This window comes from Pelodiscus sinensis, chromosome 2, assembly GCF_049634645.1.
Source record: "Pelodiscus sinensis isolate JC-2024 chromosome 2, ASM4963464v1, whole genome shotgun sequence".
NCBI classification, from domain to species: Eukaryota; Metazoa; Chordata; order Testudines; family Trionychidae; genus Pelodiscus; species Pelodiscus sinensis.
Genome location: NC_134712.1, coordinates 175,805,423 through 175,820,723, shown reverse-complemented (window position 1 = coordinate 175,820,723; position 15,301 = coordinate 175,805,423). Strand labels below are relative to the sequence as shown.

At 43.1% G+C, this 15,301-nt stretch overlaps 1 long non-coding RNA gene across 1 annotated transcript; it reads left to right on the top strand.

The window, feature by feature from the left end:
• The first annotated feature begins 5,363 nt into the window (after positions 1-5,363).
• Positions 5,364-14,962, top strand: LOC142827273 (uncharacterized). The gene is made up of 3 exons (XR_012901898.1): positions 5,364-5,718; positions 11,537-11,627; positions 14,836-14,962. It is a non-coding gene; the product is annotated as an uncharacterized LOC142827273 (long non-coding RNA).
• Positions 14,963-15,301: the final 339 nt, after the last annotated feature.

The following is a 15,301-nucleotide window of genomic DNA, read 5'->3' as shown; positions in this document are numbered from 1 at the left end:
CTACTGCTTAAAAGTCTTATTTTCGGTATACCTACGAACAGCCTGAAGAAGGTCCTGGACCACTGCCATAACATAATATTATCAGATGCTTGGAAGAGAATTTTGAATTCTCATAGTTTGAAAACTTATTTGTGTGTTTTATAAAATATAATTAAGAACGATCACAAGTTTGATTATTATTCATTTGTATTGCAATCGCCATAGAAGCTCAGGTTATTAACTCAGTACTGAAGAAACAGAACAAAGTAACAGTCCCTTCCCAAGATATTTCAATTGTGTTTTGGCTGTTCTCTTCTTCTTTACTTGATATTTAATGCCAAACACTTCAAAAGCAGTTGCTTATATGCAGGTTCCCAAATTCATGGTTAGGGCCAATATAAGAGACCAAATTTTTAAAACTCCTGAATTAAGTAAGAGCTTCTGGGTGCTCATCAGTTTTGAAAAATTGGTACCTAAATATGGTGTTAGGCCCTTTGGAAACTGCCAATCTAGAAGTCTACTTTTGGAAGACCTCGGCCTAGCAAGCTAAAGCACAAGCTTTAATCATGATGCTTTTCAAAAAGCAAATGACAGTAACAGATTCTGCATTCACTTGGGCCCAAGTCCTAACCTCAAGCTACAGATATGCAGCTCCACTGACTCCATTGCAGTTGTTCAGGTCACAATGCAAGCTGACACTGTATTACGCCAGTGACAATGGGCTCCGGATGCAGTTGGCTTTGCACATCAGCACATTCTAGAATAAATGTACCTTTGTCTTTGCTTCCGCCGCAGTGCCACAAGATGTACTGAAATGCGATGCAGAAATCCCCACCTTTTGGCTCAGACGTCAGCATTAATGTGACAGATTCCACGGCCTCTGCTGATTCTGATGTAGATTACAGGCCACACCTGGCCCAGAACTTTCCTCAGTAACTGGTGACAGAATGTGGCATCTTGGTTCCCCTCTCCTCTCAGCTAGTCAATGACATCAATGGAATAAAATGGATGTGTGAGTACACACTGTTCCATTGGGCTTAACGTACCATATAGCACAAAGAAGAGAATGATACTGAGGAATACCATGGAGTGTGTGCAGTATTCTCTCTGCACTACTTGTATTTCATGACTAAGGTCTTATGCCGTTGTTCTTAATCAGGCAAAACTCCTATTGAAGTTCTGATCTACGCTGTAGCATTACTCTGGTATTACTATGCCATTCGGGGATGGAAATGATCCATACCTAACCCTCTTCCCCAAGCAGACAGTGCTACATCAATAGGAGAGTTTCATCCACCCACATGGCTACCACCTCTCAAGGAGATGAATTAACTATGATTCTGGAAGAGCTCTTTCCCTTTGGCATAAAGCGTCTTCATTAAAGCACTACAGTGACTTAAAGCATTTCAAGCAGACACTTGCCCTGAGAAAAGCCTCAGATGCTATGTTTGTTTCACAACGTGTTGATGGTTTTGTCTCCCTATCACTCCCAAGCATCAGTGAAACACTTGTGGGGAAATAGCTGTACCAAACAAGGCTACAGTCTGGTGTTATTAAGCCCCAGAAAGTGAGACATTTTTCCTGTCATATAAATGATACAAAGCCCCGGTTCTAACCATTCATGGAAAATAACACTGGCCCTTTTCTTCAGGGCAGAGGTATCACCCTAGAGTGCTATCCAGGTTCTCCTCTGGGCAATCATATGTTGGAGCTATACCTAGCTCATAGAGCTGGAAAGGACCTTGAGAGGTCATCAAGTCCAGTCCCCTGCCTGCAGGGCAAGACGAAGTACCATCCCTGATAGATTTGCCCCAGATCCCTAAATGGCCCCCTCAAGGATTGAATGCACAACCGTGGGTTCAGCAAGCCAATGCTGAAACCACTGAGCTATCCCTCCCCTCTATGTTGCTTTCCAGAAGTTCTCCAGGATGTTATAATTGGATACAGTACATAATGCTTCATTTTCTATTTTAAGCTATTGCTTACAGTTTCTGTTGAGTGTTAAACCTCGATCAAGTCACATCACTTCTCTGCGCCTAAGTTCCTCAGCCGTAAAAAAGGGACTATTCTAACATTACTTTCCTTGCTCTTGCTAAGTGTTTATCAGTCCAAATGCAGAATCTGGGCATCCGAGAGAAGTTCCCATTGAAAACTGGTTTGTAAAACACTTTCTGGAATTCTTCCTAATTAAGGGCATTAAGATAGGGGGGTCAGAAGAACTGGTTTATTCTGATCAGAGCTCTTGAAGAAAAGGCATTACCATCCCAAAGATGTTAACCGCTTTGAAAAACATGGAGATCAACATGAAATAATAAACACTAGCAGGAAGTCAGGCAGCAATGGTTTTTTTTGCCACTTAGCTATCTTTATATCTTTCACTGCAGCTATCAGAAAAACCTCATCATGAAGACTTTTGCAGAAGATAGTGCAAATAATTCAGGTTTAATTTTAGCTGACAAGGCTAACAAAGTCTGACCAAAGAAAATCTATTTTCTAGATTCATTTGTTTTGACAGAACAGAAGAATATACATATCCTGAAATAGCATTAGTTGGTGTTATTTTCCCCATCTTCCACTTGTTCTTTGGAGCATGAACTATAGCATTTGCTGAATTAAAGCAGAAAATAAAATAAGTAATATGGCTGACATTTTGGTTTAATATAGTGCCTCATTTCTCATGGTGCTTTGCCCATTATACCACAGATAATCACATCCAAAGACAGCACGGTGCAGAAGGACACAATTTCTGAAATATGAAAAGAAGTAGATCACCAAGAAGTAATTAAACCAACATGGTTGCTTCTGAAAATAGACCTGTACAAGAGTGGTATTTAACTACTCAGACCTAGGAGGTCATCAGTGGGAACATGAGCTGGGAAGATAGTCACACTGTTCTCAAATTAAAAAACAAACCAAAATTCATTGACAAGTAGGCTGTGGTGTGACCTCTCTCAAAAAATCAAAGGTAGTTGTCATCCTGAACAGAGGTACAAAGAGAATGGCATTTGTAGCAGAGGCCATTTCAATGACTGTTAAAAGAGACTGTGGCAAGAAGACAACCTGAGGCATAGGCACTTGTATCAGAGGCCTGGTATGAAGCCTGAGGCCTGGGCTACAGAAGTAGTTATAGCTTTACTGATATAAAAGACAAGCTGTGAGTAAGGAGCACGACCCACTCACAGAATCTGACAAGAGCAGGACTGATTTTACAAGAACACACATTCCCTAAGGTGCTAGGCACAGAGTGCTCACACAACCGCATTCCAATATCAAGGATGGTACAAAAACATTCCTCCAAGATAACAGGAACACAGATCCATTTGGAGGTTTGGTTGTTACTCATTTTGCTAGAATGGGCTTTTACTTAGCATTAGCTCGCGTATCTTAAATAAGATTTCTGCAGCTGGATTTCTGCCAACATGCAGCTGTAGCATGTCTAGCATTGCTGTATGCTCTTCAATACAGTATGCCAGATTCCACAAGAGCCCAGTGTTGGATCCTGGTGAAGTGATTTCTGCATATAGTTTGGGGTCTTTGGAAGACATGTGCTCAGTCCCTCCTTATGAGCTAGTGGCTTCAGTAATTATTCCAGCAAGCTACAGCCCTGCGCTGGGCAGCAATGTAGCAATAGGAAGAGACCTGGTTCAGCAGCTAGCGATCTCCATGGTACTGGAGAATTCCAGAGGGGACAACAGGCAGCAGGCAGGAAGTATGTGGCTTAGCAAAGCACATTTAAGGCTTGATCCAGAATCAAAAAGGGATGGGAGACTCCCCATTAACTGCCACGGGCTTTGGCTCAGACCCTGAGAGATCATAACCCTGCTCCAAAGTAACTTCCAGACAGTCTGAGCTCTGAAGCTTAGGACATAATAAAGCTAAGATGCACCATTTTTATTGCTCACATCCTAAAGCAGCTTTCCCCACATTGCTGACACCTTAACTGTCTGATGACTGTTGTGGTTTTCAGCAGAAGTCTGGCAGGTGGTAGGAAATAGACATCTTAGTGCACTGGTAGTATCTGCTGTATATTGGTTTTCTATGGTGATAAGTATTAAATCAATTCACTAATGTGATTCAAGACAGGTCCCCACTGGAACCGCAACCCTGGACTCATTCCCCACTTCTGGAGTTCTGGAAGAGGAAAAGGCACATGCCTCAGCTCTTTGGGGCTACATCTACACTATGGCTTGTCTATGTCTACACTGGCGGGTTCTTGCGCCAGAAGTATGCAAATGAGGCTAAGTGTGGAATATTGCTGAGCCTCATTTGCATACCTAATGAGCTGCCATTTTGCGGAAGAGGCTTTTGCACCAGAAAGAGCTGTCTACACTGCTGAAAATAATCAGTGTAGTAGCATTGCATAAGAGGGTTTTTCTTGCACAAGAAGAGGCAGTGTAGACAGCTCCTTCTAGCACAAGAGCCTCTTCTGCAAAAATGGTGGCTCATTAGATATGCAATTGAGGCTCGGCGATATTCCACACTTAGCCTCATTTGCATATCTCTGGCGCAAGATCGCGCCAGTGTAGACGTAGCCTATGAGTTTTGCCAGACGAGGCAATGCAAATGAAGCGCGGATTAGCATTTTCTTGTGCTTCATTTGCATAATCTCTTCCAATCCATTTTTGCACAAGGGGTTTTTGCACAAAAACAAGCAATGTGGACATTTCCTTTTTGTGCAAAAACCCCCTTTTGCACAAGATCCTTATGCCTCAGAAAAAGAGGTATAACCTTGGCCTCTCTCAAAACAGTTCACCAATACCCATTAACCCTCGCAATACTCTTAGAAAGGTAAGGATTCTTGGCCTCGTTTTACAGAGATGTTGAGGCACTGAAATTTGTTCAAGGTGATCAGTGTGCTCATGGTAAACTTGAAACAGCACTCAGAACTCCCAGTTCCTCATTCCCCTGCTCACACCATTAGACTACCAACGTTATTCCTGTTGTAAAGCAGGCTTTTTCTGTCCACGGCCTTCGCGCATAGCCCATCCTGCCACACAAGGCCCCTCACACAAAACCCAGATACTCAGAGGAGCATGGGAAGCACAATGCAGTTTTTGTAAAGAGAATTTAACCTTACAGGCATCCTGGAACTCAGAAGCACCAGAAAATAGGGAGGTGAGCATAACTAGATAATACCCAGCTGCACTTACAGATAAGCCTCATTTAACTGTAGCTTGACCGGTCTTAGAGGCAAGAGAAAAAGAAAACATAAGGTAATAAAACACAACTGTCTCACACTAACTATGCCGCATCTGTCCTGTCCTGTCCTGTCCTGTCCACGAGGGGATCACGCATACATCTCATCACTAGCCTATCAGGCCCTGCCAAATGCAGAACTAACTACAAAAACTATTTTCTTTTGCTAACAAGTAATTAAGAGCTAATCTATTTTGCATAATATACACATGTATTTCTTCAATTTTATCTGAAAGTAGTTTTAGTTCCTTGCTTGTTTGGTTGCCGAGGCGTTTAATAGCCAGGGCATTCGATTCAAGTTGTTCTCGCATTATTAGATTTCCAAGCATGGCATTAGACACCGAATTTTTGTATAAAAGACCCTCTACCCCTTTGTTCGACGGAGGTTCCGTGTATTGAGGGCACGTGTCTTTTTTTGCCTGGCTAAAGGATTGATCACCCTGAAGCTGCCTCTCCACCCTTCAAATCAAATATTGGGGTGCACGAGTCCTGAGCATGCTCCGAGTTCTAGTGTGTCTTTGTGTTATTATCGTTGCTGGATTTGTAAGTATTGCTTAAATGTATTAGTTATTGGTTTCATTAATAGTTAAATTGTGTTAATTTCACTGTGTAATTCTGTAAAGTGAATCCAAGTCCTGTTAACCAAATTGTGTGAATTGTATAATTTTGTGTTGTGTAATAGTGTTGTATTTAAGTTAAGTATAAGTGTTAGAAATAGAAGTCCAGGAGTTGTTAAGTTGTAAAAGTAAATTTATGACTAACTCCACCAGCTGCCCTAAAATAACCATAGAGGGGCTAGCTTTGGACAAAGTTTTTATTATCATTATATGGGCTTTGTTTTTGTATTTTTCGTTAAGCAAAATAGATATAGTAATTTAATATAAGTGAATTGTAATAAAAGAATTGTGATCAGTTAAGTATAATTGTGCCCAAGCTTTTCTACGCTGTAAAAGTATTAAGCAATTGCTAGTTTAAAAAAAACCCATTTGATAATTGTTAGTTTTGATAAAAAAAATCATTCCACTTAATAAAAATAATTTGTTTCACCATCATCCAGTAGTTTTCACTGGGTAGTCAGCTTTAACCCTTGAGGCTCCCATTACATCACTGAACCAAGGTGTAACAATTCCAAAATAATACTGCTGTGTAGACATAGCCTCAGAGACCATTTCTCTCTTCCTATGGCCTCAGATAGCTGCAGGATTCTGGCTATTAGCCCCCGATTTAATTTGTGTTGTTACAGACTAGATTAAACCTCATTGAAACTGATGAGTGTCACAGCCGCCTTTCATTTGGGATAAATGTGAGAAACAATTTTAAGGCCTCAAAACCACAAACTGCAAAGCTGTCACTGTGCAAAACTGAGGCACATATGAGTTCATGCAGGATTTTAAATTATGTGGGTGGAGGAGTTTTGCTGGGTATTTTTTGGTGCAGGTGTCTGTGTGGGGAAGAGAATCACAAGAGAAATGGCAAGGAAAATCCAGAAAGCTTGAACAAGTACCATAGTGTGGCTCTGAGCAAACTCTAGGGCTGTGGTCCCCAACACGGTGCCCGCGGGCGCCATGGCGCCTGCAGGGGCATTTTCATGAGCCCGCCGGGTGCTAGGGGCTGGCCTGGCCCCGGGCACATGGTGCGGCGCTTGCGGGGGGGGGGGGGGCGAAGCGCCGGCCCCGGCCTCGGGCGTGCGGCGCTTGCGGGGGGGGGGAGGAGCGGCGGCCCCGGGCGCGTGGCTATGGGGGGGCCCCGCCCTTGGGCATGCGGCTATGGGGGGGGGCGCCCCCAGGCATGTGGCTATGGGGGGGGTGCCCCCAGGCGCGCAAGTGTCCCCACCCCCTGGCGCCCGGCAGGCGAACGGCCACGCCCCCTGGCGCCCGACAACCTCAAAAGGTTGGGGACCACTGCTCTAGGGAAAGAATGCTGTGGAGTTTTGAGTACTGACTGAAAGACACTTAGCCCTGGTTCACACTAGAGAGTTATTATGGAATAACAAGTGGAGCGTCCACACTACTAAGCCCATTATTTTGAAATGATGGGCTGGCTATTTCAAAATCTGTACTCCTGCTTTCTTCAGGGAATAATGCTTATTTTGAAATTGCGATAGTATGGATGCTCTGCTGCTGCTATTTCAAAATAACTACTTCCCAGAGTAATTCAAAGTCATTACTCCCCAGTGCTTCCTGGGGCTGTAAGTCAAGGTAGCGCATCCACAATAACAGAGCCTGCCTTGGACTAATTTTGAGGCTCTCCTGAGGAGGAGACATGCACTTCGATGTTGTTATTTCAGGAGTTATTTTGAGTTTAGTTATTTTGAAATAATTTCCTAGTGTAGACATGTCCTTAGAGAAGGGAGCAAACCTGCTGTTTAATTCCTTCAGTGTTCAAGGAAACAGAACTTTTTATATTCTTTGCAAACAGGATTACATCAACGACGTGGCTGTACCATTGGTGTCTCCTCCGAATGGAAACAGCCTGCAGCGCCCCAAACTTCCACTAACCACTAGGTCAAAAAGGGATAGATAATAGGTTGCTCTTGATGTGAGGGTTTTTTTTCCCCATCTCTGTAAGTTACCACCTATCTGTGCCTCAGCGGCTATGCAAAGGCAAATTTAGGGGTGCAGTAAGATGTATCTTTTTCAATGGTTTCCTCTTGGATTGCTGTTTTCAGTTGGCTGTGTTTAGTCTATTAGTGACAGTCACCCTGTGCAGGGGACCAATACAAGGCCTGGTGATACTTTAAGATCTTTGGATTTGCTGAAAATTGTGTGGAATTGAAGTTACATTTCTCCCCACCTGCATCTCTGTGCTTGAATCTCCTTATTTGTAACGTGTGGCTAATGCTATTTACCTATATCACAGCTCTGTTTGGTGATTACACTCATTCATGTTTGGGAAGCTCATTGGTACGTTCAGATGGAAAGTGTTATGCTCTGAGGCTACTCCTACACTACGAATTTTCTTGGCAAAAAATATGCTAACAAGGGACTCATTTCAATGAGTTGCAATCTCATTTTCATATTTTCTGCCAATCCGTTTTTGTGTTAGGGGGTTTTGTGCAAAAACAAGCAGGCTGTGTCTACACTTCAAAGTAGGAATAAGAAATCCTCTGGAATAGGGCTTTATTCCGGAGGATCGCGTCAGTCTAGACGCTTTTTTCCGGCTTTTCCCCAAGCCGGAAAAAAAAGCGGTGGCCATGTTTATTTAAATCCCACGGGGGATATTTAAATCCCCCACGGATTTCCCTATTCCCAAGTTCAAAATTAGCATGCCCCTTCCAAAGAAGGGGCCAGTGTAGACACAGCCGCAGTGTGGATGTCTTCTTTTTGCCGAAACCCCCCTTTTTCCACAAGATCCTTATGCCCCAAATAAGGAGGTATACCAATCTTGTGGAAAAAGGGGTTTTTGTGCAAAAAGAAAACATCCACACTACTTGTTTTTGTACAAAATCCCCGAGTGCAAAAACGGATCGGCAGAAATATGTAAATGAGATTGTGACTCATGCAAACGAGTCCCTTGTTAGCATATTTTTTGCTGAGAAAACTTGTAGTGTAAATGTAGCCTGAGTGAACTGAATGGAAGACAGCATAAAGCAAGTTTCTGGCAGAGGGAAATGCACCCCTGATTCAATCAGAACCAAATCACATCAGGCCATGGCCCACGTGAAGTGTGACAACAGTGGAAAGCAGTCTCTGGTAGCCATGTAACTCCAGCTACTGCACACAGCACACACAATGCTTAATTTTGTGCTGGGACGTGCCAGGGCTGAGCCCTGGCATCTCTACGCTTGACAGTTCATAGCTCTGGCTCCTCTGGATTTGCCACATCAGTTGTGAAAATTTAAAAAAATGCTTGTGCTCTTGAGCACCTCTTTATTAAAAACTAAGTCCTGAGCAAAAATGGGCAACTGACCCATGGTGCAGAGAGCATAGGGAAGGGGGATTTATGTTGGTGATGGGCCTAGCAAATTTGAAACAGCTTTGGCAATGGCAGTCTGGGAGGCAGTATGGCCCAGTAGATATATTTGCCTAAAATACAAGAGACCTGAGTTTTAATCCCAGTTCTGGCCTGTTGAACAAGTGAGACCTTGAGCAATTACCTCACCTCAATGTAAAATTATTGTAAAATTGCAGTAAGAAAAGCAAAAAAAGATTTTGAGGAACAGCTAGCCAAAAACTCAAAAAGAAATAACAAAATGTTTTTTAAGTACATTAGAAGCAGGAAGCCTGCTAAAAAACCTATAGGTCCCCTAGATGATCGAGCTATAAAAGGAGCAATCGAGGACGATAAAGCCATTGCGGAGAAACTAAATGATTTCTTTGCTTCAGTCTTCACAGCTGAGGATGTTGGGGAGATTCCCGAATCTGCACCGTCCTTTGTGGGTGATGAATCTGAGGAACTGTCCCGGATTGAAGTGTCATTAGAGGAGGTTTTGGAACAAATAGAAAAACTTAATGTTAACAAATCTCCGGGACCAGATGGCATTCATCCAAGGGTTCTAAAAGAACTCAAATGGGAAATTGCTGAGCTATTATCTGTGGTTTGTAACCTATCCTTTAAATCAGCTTCCGTACCTAATGACTGGAAGGTAGCCAACGTGACACCAATATTTAAAAAGGGCTCTAGAGGCGATCCTGGCAATTACAGACCGATAAGTCTAACTTCAGTACCGGGCAAATTAGTCGAAACAATAGTAAAGAATAAAATTGTGAAGCATGTAGAAGAACATAATTTGTTGGACAAAATCAACATGGTTTCTGTAAAAGGAAATCCTGTCTTACTAATCTATTAGAGTTTTTTGAAGGGGTTAACAAACATGCAGATAAGGGGGATACAGTAGATATACTATACTTAGATTTTCAGAAAGCCTTTGACAAGGTCCCTCACCAAAGGCTCTTGTGTAAATTACATGGCCATGGGATAAGAGGGAAGGTCCTTTCTTGGATTGAGAACTGGTTAAAGGACAGGAAACAAAGGGTAGGAATAAATGGTAAATTTTCAGATTGGAGAGGAGTAACTAGTGGTGTCCCCCAAGGGTCAGTCCTGGGACCAATCCTTTTCAACTTATTCATGAATGATCTGGAGAAAGGGGTAAACAGTGAGGTGGTAAAGTTTGCAGATGATACCAAACTGTTTAGGATAGTCAAGACAGAAGCAGACGGTGAGGGACTCCAAGAAGATCTCACCAAACTGAGTGATTGGGCAACAAAATGGCAAATGAAATTTAATGTGGATAAGTGTAAAGTAATGCACATCGGGAAAAATAACCCCAACTAGACGTACAGTATGATGGGGGCAAATTTGGCTACAACAAATCAGGAAAGAGATCTTGGAGTTATCGTGGACAGTTCTCTGAAAACTTCCATGCTGTGTGCAGTGGCGGTCAAAAAGGCAAATAGGATGCTAGAAATTATTAGGAAAGAGATAGAAAATAAGACCCAGAATATCTTACTGCCCCTGTATAAAACTATGGTATGCCCACATCTTGAATACTGTGTACAGATGTGGTCTCCTCACCTCAAAAAAGATATTTTGGCCTTGGAAAGGGTTCAGAAAAGGGCAACTAAAATGATTAGGGGTTTGGAACGGGTCCCACATGAGGAGAGGTTAAAACGACTGGGACTTTTCAGTTTAGAGAAAAGGAGACTGAGGGGGGAATATGATAGAGGTATATAAAATCATGAGTGGTGTGGAGAGGGCCGATAAAGAAAAGTTATTTATTAGTTCCCTAAATAGAAGAACTAGAGGACACCAAATGAAATTAATGGGTAGCAGGTTTAAAAATAATAAAAGAAAGTTCTTCTTCACACAGCGTGTAGTCAACCTGTAGAACTCCTTGCCAGAGAAGGCTGTGAAGGCTAGGGCTATAATAGAGTTTAAAGAGAAGCTAGATAATTTCATGGAGGTTAGGTCCATAAAAGGCTATTAGCCAGGGGATAAATTGGTGTCAGAGGCTGGAGAGAGATGGCAGAAGACAAATTGCTTGATCGTGTCTTCGGTCCACCCTCTCTGGGGCACCTGGCGCTGGCCACTGTCGGCAGACAGGATACTGGGCTAGAAGGACCTTTGGTCTGACCCGGTATGGCCGTTCTTACGTCCATCTATAAAATGGGGATAATGATATTTACCTCCATTGTCAAATGCTTTGAGAGACACAGGTTCCAAAAGCACTGCACAGGATCTGGGCATGGGTTGGAGGGGTTTTTAAATATGAATGATCTGACGACTCAAACATTATGTGAACCTGGCCCTTACGTGTATGTGTGCCACCATGGATTTTCTGTTTAGAGAGAGACCATTAAGGGTTGCATTTTCTGCATTATATAGAGTTATACCCTACAAACTTCTTCTCTTTACTCCACAGGCATCAAGCTCAAAATGAGCTTCTCACCTTTTATGTTATAAGAAAATGAGAGGAATCGGAAGGCTGCTTTCCGCCTTTACCAGACACGAAGGTAGATCAGTATTGATAGCTCTCTGCCTCCATTCAATCAGGAAATGACTCGTATCCATTCATGTTAAAATTATTAAATATTCAGGGCCAATTTCAGCTGTCACAGTGGTGTAGATCTGGCATTACTCCAGATATGCACTGGTGGCACCAATAAAAGAATCTGGCCTTTTCTTTGGTTCTGACTCGGAGGTGATATTAATGATTCAGTATCAGTGGAAATAATCTTTGCCTATTACCCACTTATGCGTCTGTCACATCTACAGCTAGACTTATGGGGACTTTTTCCTACCAGAGCAGAATTAATGACACATTGATACTGGTAGGTGTCTAACATGGACACCTCATGTAAATGTAGCTGGATGAATTTAGTCTTGTGCCAGCATAGTGGGTGGCTTTAACATAGGGCTGAATTTGGCCTATTAGCATAGAAATGCTATGATAATTAGAGGATAATGGATTGTTATAAGCTACAGGTGAGGCCTGAATCCAACAGGTATATACATCCAATGAGTTGAAAAAAAAAACCCTCCAGCTGATTACCCCCTAAATTTGAAACAAAAGACAGGACTATGTAGCACTTTAAAGACTAACAAGATGGTTTATTAGATGATGAGCTTTCGTGGGCCAGACCCACTTCCTCAGGAAGTGTATTTTGTTTCAGCTACACCAGACTAACACGGCTACATTTCTACCCCTAAATTTGGTGTGTCAGCAATCCCATTGTCTCTAGTGGCATAACAAGCATTTACGATATACCAGGTGCTTTGGGTGCTTTTTTAAAATCCCTGTAGGAACCTTGCTGTGTCATTATGAACGTAAATACGTTTCAAAAACTCCCCCTTTAAGGCCTGATTTTTCGGAGACATTGAGCAGACACAGTTCTAATGGAAGCTAATGGGAACTGTGGGTGCTCAGCACCTCTGAAAAATCCAGGGCTTTGGAGCGGAGCCCAGAGCTGGAGCGCGGAGCAGTGGAGCTGCAGGTTTTTGCCCAGAGCTGGAGCGGAGTCAGAGCACAAAAAAAATCTTGACTGCTCCAGGTTTTTTTTTTCATTTTCAATCCAAAATGAATGATATTTTAGCAAGAAAGTCCTACAGGTGCCAAAAAGTTTCAGATTGTATAACAATTGATATTAACATCTACTTTACCACTTTACGTAATATGTCACAGTTATTCTCACTTCGGCCAAAATCAAGATTTAATGTACAGATTCAAAATTCCAAAGTTTTTTGGAGATATGTTTTATTAAAGAATCAGATAATTATCACAAATCCAGCAACACTGCAGACTGCTCCCACCCTTGTGCCACGGTTAGGCGAGTAAGTACTTACGTAGATTAGTTAGATCGGGGTTCCCAAGCTTTTTGACACAGGGACCAGTAAATCCATTCCCGAGCTTTTGGAGGACCGGTAACAGTCATTTGCATATTTGCGTATTCATTAAACAAATGATGAATATTCAACTAAGTTGTTTCTGGTCCTCCCAAAGCCCCCAGTGCCAGCACTAGCAAAGCTTTTGATACAGTCACCCACAATATTCTTGCCAGCAAGTTAAGGGACTATGGATTGGAGAAATGGACTGTAAGATGGATAGAAAGCTGGCTAGATCAGGGTTTCCCAAACTTTTTACTTTAGTTGGAACCCGAGTTTTTTTTTTCAGTACTGTTTTTTGCAGCCCAAAAATATAAACACATATAAAAAAAGAATAATTTTCAGTGTTTCACCTGGATGCATCCTCCACCCAGCCTGGGCCAGGGCTTGGGGGACCTGGCGCCACATGGGCACTCCAGGAGGCAGGAACAGATTGGGGGTAGGGTAACTGGCTAGGAGGGAGGGTGCAAGGAGGGGTAGAGTTTCCAGGTATCCAGTTTTGTACTGGATAGTCTGGTATTTAAGTCTTCTGTCCAGGAAACAAATTGAGAAAATACCGGACATATAAAATGTCCAGTATTTTCTAATTAGGTAAGTTTTATTATTATTAGGTGTATCAGTCCTTAGCTGCAAACTGCCTGGCTGCTAGATGTGCTCAGGCTGTCTGAGTGTGTCTACTAGCCAGGCAGTTCGCAACTACTTGAGGGAGGGTATGTGGGGGTGGGGGGCAAAATGGAATCCCCGAGGCCAAACTCACTCATGTACCCGGGTCAGTCCCTCTCTCCCCACCACTTCTCCTCCCGATCTCCCCAGTCCAGCCCTTGTGCCCCCGCCCAGCCTTGCTTCTGGCAGCTGCTTCCCTCCCCGCCCCCCACCAATCTCTCCCGGCGACCCCCCCACCCACCCCACTGCCCCCCGTCCAGCCCTGCTTCCGGCAGCTGTTTCTCCCATCCTCCTCCTCCCGATCTCCCTCGGCCAGACCCCCGTTCAGCCCTGGTTCCACCACCTGCCCTTCCCGATCTCTGTGGGACAGCCCACTGCCTCCAACCCTGCTTCCGCCAGCCGGCCGCCCGGATCTCCACCAGACAGCCCCGCTACGCCTAACCCTGCTTCTGCTGACCGCCCACCTGCCACCCCCCATCTCCATGAGACAGCCCTGCTGCCCCCAACCCTGCTTCCGCTGCCCACCTGCCACCCCCCATCTCTGTGGGACAGCCCTGCTGCCCCCAACTCTGCTTCCCGGCGGCTGGTTCCTCCCCCCCCCCCCCCCCACACACACACCTCCTCCCAGCCTGCCCTGCTCTGTTCCCCTCTCGGCAGCCATGCTGAGGCCCGGTATTTTTTTCCCCACGGCCCATATTTTGGGAAACGCTGAGTTAGATAGATTAGTATGTGTTTATTTTCAACCTTGTAATTTGTAGCCTTGTTACTTCCCAACAATTAATGTTGCAGAACAGCAATAGCACGTACTAATGCTACGGCACATACCAAATTTCATTGATATATCTATATTAAAGAGTTTCTGAGATATTAATTAAAAACTTGGAAAATATTTCAAATATTTTTACAGCAAAATTTCATAAGAAAAACTAACTTGCAATTTATAAATAAAAATGTATATTACTTATGTATATTAAAATACTTCTTACTTCATTAAAACTGCAAGAAACATGTTAAAATATTAAAATATACTTTAACAGTTTTGTGTAAAAAGAAAATGTGATCATTTTTGTCCAGAAAATCCAAAATAAATTCAAAGTACCTTAAGTGGTTATATCACATCACAAGCAGGTACATTATAAAAAAAAATGTGATGCTTTTATTCATTGCTTTTCTAAGATCATAACAAGAAACATTTGGATGCAGTAGCAGCACAAGATTTGGCCATGGCTTCAACAAAAAAAATCAGATCTGCCCCCTATGATTGATAGCCAATTTACGGAAAAGGATCTCAACCATGTCTTTACTTTTGAATTTGAAAAACCCAAATTTGAGCTTTTGGGAGAAGCAAAGAAGAAATCAACAACGTGCAAGGTGGGAAAGGAAGTGACTGGCGAGCTCAAACCATGTAGCTTCAAGACAAGTGAAGCAAGTGCCGTGAAAAGTTTCAACTTTTGGCAGCATGTAAAATGTAAAAGACCTCAGGTCTCCTGTCTCCTAGTCCTTTGCCCCAGTGTCTCACTGCTCTCAGGATCTTCCATCACCATTCTCAGATTTGGGTTGATTTTTTGAGGTGACTCCTGGATTCCTGCATGGGATACACTATTCATACATTCTCCACTGTGCCCGAGCTCAGCCACTAGAG